Source organism: Beta vulgaris, chromosome 7 (genome assembly GCF_026745355.1).
Source record: "Beta vulgaris subsp. vulgaris cultivar EL10 chromosome 7, EL10.2, whole genome shotgun sequence".
Taxonomy (NCBI): domain Eukaryota; kingdom Viridiplantae; phylum Streptophyta; class Magnoliopsida; order Caryophyllales; family Amaranthaceae; genus Beta; species Beta vulgaris.
In genome coordinates this window covers 58,876,692-58,883,400 of record NC_079208.1, presented here as the reverse complement: position 1 = coordinate 58,883,400, position 6,709 = coordinate 58,876,692, and positions in this window count along the sequence as shown.

The window sequence follows — 6,709 nt, the reverse complement described above, 5'->3', positions numbered from 1 at the left end:
AGGGTTTTTGTCATGTTCTTGTGCTTTAGAGTAAGTTTGTAATTTATCTCATTTGATCCAAATTGAGAAAGTTTTTGTTTTTGTTAAAAAGATTGTAAACAAATATTCATCTTTTGTAAACAAAATAATCAACTTTACTCGATTGTTTTAAATGTTTTTCCTTTTGCAGATGTTGTAATGTATTTTTTTTTGTTCATAGTAAACCGAATTTTAAACGTGCTATGAAACTAAAAAATATCATTGTGAACTTCTTCATAAGGTGAAGGATAAAATTGAGTTCGGCTAAATGAAGAATGGCAATGATGAACATATGAAGGGGATAACTAAGTAATATCATTTTATGTGGATGTGTGGTTATGTGAATTTAATACCAGCTCCGTGATGATTGGTAAAATTAGAATACATAGTTACTTTCAAATATAAATAAATTTTAGCATTTGAAATTGCTATTCTTTTGCCAATGTATTTGATTAGAGCCATTAGCCATAAAATAAAACCCAGAGAAGTAAATAAGCACCTAACATAGCTCTTGGATACATCTACTAGTTAGAAATTATAGTAATCGGGAATCTATGAGAAATTCTGTTTTGTTGGAGGCTCTTCATCCTTGAATTTTGAGTTTACTTTCGAGTTTTCCCTTGCAATTTTTCGTGATTGTTCATCGTTATCTTTTAGTCTTTCATGTCTCTCACATTGAACGTTTGATGCTATGTTAGGGATCGCCTAACGTAATAGCCTTGTAACCCTACATATAGTTTTCATGGGCTTTTTTATTACAAGCTTGTCACATCTCCAAGTTCATTAAGAATATTGCCACACTCTATTATGCATTTATGCTTTATGCACTAGATAATAATGTAACACCCCCAAATTTCTTTCTTTTGGAAAACTTATTTTAATATAAAATCCTTGAGAAACTTGAGAGTATTACTGCCACGTGATAACGTTAAAGGCTTTAATACTAACTACTAACTGAACTTAAACTAATGCAGCGGAATAACTGAACTAACTTCTCTTTATAAATATAATCTTTATTGTACAACTATATAACAATACAAATAAAGAAAATAAAATAACAACTCCTTGACTAATTATGATTCCTCACTAGCTCCCCCATATGAAGTATGCATAAACCTGTAAATCTGCTCACCAAAAGGGTCATCACAGGGACAAAGCCATAAAACAAAACAAAACAAAATGCGTGTCAGTAAAATACTAAGTACATGTATATGCGGAAATTTAAATACTTTACTAAACATTCAAAATACTCATATAAACCTTCCTTGGATACTTGAAATAATTTGTATAAACTCCTTGGATACTTGTATACTATAAAGTATATAACCTTGATAAAAATCCTTTTTCCTTGCCTAGGTACCTTGCCTAAAGTGTGCACACCCCCCAAGTTTAGTATTCCTTACTGAGTCTATTACGAGGGGAACTACCTTGTCCACATGACTTATACAAAAAGTACATGGGTAAATAAAATAATGGCTACCGTTCTTGCTAATAAATAACAAGCCGTGGCCTCTTTATAATGTGATCATAAAAGATCATATTCTAATAAAAATCCTTCTGAAATAATCCTCCTTTAAAAAGAATAATAATTCTTAAAAACTTAGCCATAAAAGGCATAAATAAAATAACTTGCTTAAGGGTTAACCTTTGAAAAATAATAATAGTTCAAAAACACTCCTTTTTAAAATTTAAACATGAATCTAAAGATCAAACTCCTTCTAAAATATTTGAATATAAATTCAAAGATAAAATTTATAAATATATTAAATGAAAGACATAATTCAAAGTTCATAAATAAAATTTATAAACTTAAACATGTTCATTAAAACAGATGCATTCATAAAAAACTCATAAAAACTTATATTTCAATCCAAAAGATTTTCCTAAAAACATAATACTACACTTGCAAAACAATTATTAAAGATCTACAAATACACGCACCTTGAATAATAATAACTACTAGGGAGAAGAGAAAAGGTAGGCTAAGAGGAGAGAGAGTTTAAATTGAGAAAAGAGATTTATTTCTCAAATTTGGTGTGAAAAATATGATGGGTGGAGACCCCTATTTATACTAGTTGGAAAAGTAGAATCGGAATAGGATTAGGAAACTAAAAGATAGATTTAGGGAAAAAGATAAACTAATCTAGCTAAGATATAACTAATATTTACGCTTATCCAACTAAGATTAGGAAAAGATATAAATTATCCCATAATACATATCATAAGGTAAATAACTAAAAGATAGTTAAAAGGAAAAAAAAAATAAACAAACTTTCATCACACCTAACAACTTAGCCGCGTGAATTATGGCTACAAAAATTTCTTTTTCTTTTTCTTTTTATAAACCTTTTTTTTTTTTTTGTAAATCTTTTCTTTTCTAAACCTTTTTAGATTTTCTGAAAATATTTTTAATTTTATTTTGAACAAACTACTTGAATATAAAACTTAGGAAAGTTAGGCCCAAAATTCATTTGGGCTAAAATTTATTTTAAATACCCAAAACTTTCTTATAAAAGCCTTTCTAATAAATAATAAGCCTTTTTAGTAAATAAAACCTTTTTCAAAAACTAAAAATTTTATAAAAATATAAATAATAACTTACTAAAAATACGGAGTATTACAAATACTTTTTGAAAGTATGATGTTGTAGAGTAACCAACTAATGTGTGGATCATTTGCTAAGGAGGTTTTGATCTATACGCTAGATGTTATTGATATCAAAATTAAGTTTCGTATACAAAAGTATTATATGAAATTGGTCTATGATAAGTTTATTAATCATTTATGCTAAGTAATAACTTTTTTTTTATGAAAAATTTATACATTTCGTGGAGTTTAACACAAGCTCAACCTGAAGAGAGTTTGACCACTTGCGCAAGATTGATAGGATTCTATTCTAAAATAATTGGTAATAGGTGAAGTAACCTATTAATTTTATATATTCGTCATTTTCTCCATATTTCTTCAACATGTTACAACTAGTCTTGAGTCTCGAATCTCGACTCAGATGTTGAGTTATACTCTTAACAAAAACAAACTAAACTAGAACATATTGACCCTGCAAATAAAAAAATATTAGAAAGGATAACAAGTACCCTATGGCCTATGTATTGTTGATAAATTATGGGTGTCGTAAGCCCTGGTTCATAGTTGATCCTCTCAAATCTTTGTGATATCTTCTATGAAGGCCTTTGATCACATTGTCTCATCAATCATTAATCCAAGATCTTTTTGGCAGGGATGACGATTGAAAATTTGAGAAACTGAGCATAAGTTTTGAAATCAATGGACGGCAGTCAACGTTGGTGTAATTGAAGGTAAAGCCCGTCAAACACGTGTCAATGTGGGCCTGGGCCTTAATTTAGCCTGATACGATATACTATGTCCGTTTCTTAGTAAGTGCAACATTTTTCTTATTTATAATTACAATAAGTACAATCAAGTTTAAAATGGTACTTCCTCCGTTTCTTTTTACTCGCTACACTTTCCATTATGGGAAGTTTCACATTACTTGCTACACCTTTTTTTTTGGGCAATAAACTCTCTCTATCTCTCTCCTCCCACATGGGTCCCTTTTCTTTTTACTCTCTACCTCTCTCTTCTCCAAAAATTGCCTAGGAGTCCGTGAAATGAGAAGTGTAGCGAGTAAAAAGAAACGGAGGAAGTATAAAAAATTCAAAATTTGTCTTGTAAGAGACTACCTACTTTTAAATTGAAATTAGGCAATGATAAGCCCAATATTAAAAAGAAAATTAGCCCGATAGTGACTGGTTTAATTTTTTTTGATGATTAGTTTAATCCCATCAAAAATTATTTCTAATTTTAATATAAAAGTAAATCTATTAACTAAATGGATTAAACTAGTTACTGAAAGAAATTAACCTAGTCACTATGAGCTAATTCTCTTTTTAATATTAGACTTATCATTGCCTAATTTTAATTTAGAAGTAGACGGTCTTTTATAAGACAAACGATATAATGACTAGGTTTACTTTTATATTAAAATTAGACCACCTCTTCTAATAATTTTTTGAAAAATTCAATAATAGTATGACAAATATGCCACCAAAAAGTAAGAGGAGATCATAATTTTTTTGCTTTATCACTTCCATTACTCTACTTTATTATGATTCCAACTTTCTCTATTTATATTTTTTGGTATTCCTCCACTGTCTCTATGTTACACTTATTGAGAGACGGAGAAAGTATTTCCACAAAAATAAGTCCAAATTTGATTTCAGGAGATCCAAAATTGGAAGTTGCAAATTTAATTTGTATAATAAATTAATAATAATCCTTTTTCGGGTGGAGGTGGCCAGGTGGGACGTTGAGCAGCGCATTCATCGCAACTGGTGACTAGAGTCAATTATTAGGTGGCAGTCAAGTTAACACCAAATACCCTACTAGACACTAGTAGGGGTGTGCAAAAATATCCGATCCGAAATATCCGATCCGAAAATCCGCCGATCCGATCCGAAATTTCGGATATCCGATCCGATTTTAAGATTTCGGATATTTCGGATCGGGTACCCGGAAAAAATTTCGGATTTTCGGATCGGATACGGATCGGGATTTTTCAAAAAATTCAACGGACCCGATCCCAAAATCCAGTGATCCGATCCGAAAATCCGCTATCCGATCCGAAAACTCGGTGATCCGATCCGAAATTTTCGGATATCCGAAAATTTCGGATCGGATTCGGATCGCAATTTCCCCGATCCGAAATTTTCGGATATCCGAATTTCGGATCGGATCCGATCCGATATCCGACTTTGAACACCCCTAGACACTAGTACTTATATAGTCAACGGAGTTTTGAATTTTTTATTAAACTTGGAAAGTTATATTTGAATTGTTAATGTGAAACCAAACTCTTGCTGTGGATTCTCACTTACTCACTTTAGACAAATCTAAGATAGCTTTTTGAATATTAATTGTATGATAATGTTAGTCCTTGCTCTTTCAATCTACTTGTCCAAATATATTTTGAGTTTATGGAGATCACACTCGGTGTAGAATCTACAACTCCTGAGTAATGCATTTATCTAGCTTGAATATAGATAAATAAAGTATCAAGTAAAGTTTGGCCTAGTGGTAAATGTTTGGCCTCGTGACTTCAAGATTATTGGATCAAATCTTACTAGGGAATCTTTGAAGTGAGGTTTTCCTTACCATCCCCTCACTCCAAAGAATCTAACCTGCCGGCTTATTTTTCTGCCAGTTTTTTTATAATAGAATAGTCTTCTATAATACAATAATTTAATCATTATAATTTATTCTAATCATCATATGAAAATTTTATATGTCGTTTGACCATCAATTAATGAAATTTCTCTTTAAAAAAATGAAAATCTTATATAGTAGAAATAATCTAAATATTACTATTATTTTTAACAATCATTTTTTCAATGAAAAAATCCTATATAATACAATTGAATGAAAGTCGAAGTCAGATTATACATAAATAATACATCAACATAAATAAGAAAAAAGGATTAATTGACTCAAAGTCGGAGGATGATTCGGATTTCGGATTATTTAATGATATCCGACTCCGACCCTCCTCCGACTCGGAGTCGGATTTTTGAAATGGAGTCGAAGTCGGATTACTTTTTTGCCAGAGTCGACTCGAATTTTTTCCTTTGGATCGGAACGGACTAGGGTTGGATTCGGACTGAACTGCCATCCCTATGTGCGAGGTACCAGTTCAGTAGGGTCCTTCATCTTACCAACTTAAAAATAAAAAAGAATATAGATAAATAAAGTTTTTTATTATTTCAAAATCTCTCAATTTTTGTGAAATCTTGAACCGGATTTTTGTCCGTTCCGGTTTTGTACCGGATTTTGTGATTTTTGCAAATTTTTGTATTTTTCTTTTAAGATCAGTTGTTTTTTTTTCTCTTATTAATTTTATTCTTTTTCCTAATACTAATTCATGAACTATTTTAATCTCCTTTCGTAATACTTTCATATTAATAATTCTATACTGGAAATGGTAGCATTAATGGGGTGTTTAATTATATATGCTATTAACTTATTTCATGCTTTCATCCTGTAAGAAAACAAAGAACAATTTCTTCTCAAGAAAAAAAAACAGAGAACAAGTACATTATTGCACATTGCACATAACAAACATCAATATATGCTCAAAAGGAGCTGTATGTTTTGCACTTGAATGTTCCGATATCAAATTACAATTGTTGATTAGTATTTCATATTGACTTAAAAATTAGATACTCGTAAAACCATTTAATTCATATATTACCAAAATATGATTTCAATAATAGTCTTCATTAGTTAAGTTTTAGAAATTAAATTTAACAATCAACGTTAATTGTATAGAAGTGTGAATAGTCGCAAAGTCGCAACAATGGAAGTGATTCCCTTGTCTTTTTGGAAGCACCTAATATTTTCACTTTCTATGGCCATGTTAGGTTTGACTTAGTTTTGTTTATTCTAGAAATTCATTTATTATACTATTCAAATAAGCTCAAAATGAGTTCAACAAGTTTTAGAAAATTCCACTCGATCTTTGTTGACTTTTGAAGAGCTTTAGTTTTGAATGCTTTAGTTAGTGAAAATAAGAATGATGTATGATAAAAGGTTACACAATATTAACTATAGATCATTTCTTTAAACAATAATCTCTAATACAATTTGTTGTATGCTAATGAGGTGAGCTGGTTTTAAA